Raw genomic sequence first — 358 nt, 5'->3', positions numbered from 1 at the left:
TTTGGAAAGCTCTCGAGATGTGCTATAAGAATATGCAATGAAAAATGGGGTGTTCCATTTAAAAAAATTAATGTGACCTTGACCTGACCTTCGCTACGCAACCCAAGGTCAAACTGATGTGATCAGTAAATACATCTTTTTAAACGCCACAACTTTTATCTGAAACATTTTTTTCTAAAATGCTTAGTTTTCGAGATATTTCACCGGTCCGGGACTTTTTGAACACCCTGTATAGACATTTCCCTTATCATCCTTTTGTATATTTTTTTTAATATCGATGCATAAAATATGACGACCCGGGATTAAATTTTCCATTTTTTTTCACAAATTGTTACTGATTCATGACTTTTAAAGTGCC

Source organism: Odontomachus brunneus, unplaced genomic scaffold (assembly GCF_010583005.1).
Source record: "Odontomachus brunneus isolate Ranch 3 - 2012 unplaced genomic scaffold, Obru_v1 Obru_scaffold_258, whole genome shotgun sequence".
In the NCBI taxonomy this organism is placed as follows: domain Eukaryota; kingdom Metazoa; phylum Arthropoda; class Insecta; order Hymenoptera; family Formicidae; genus Odontomachus; species Odontomachus brunneus.
The sequence above is the reverse complement of the archived record's forward strand: the minus strand, read 5'-3'. Positions refer to the sequence as shown.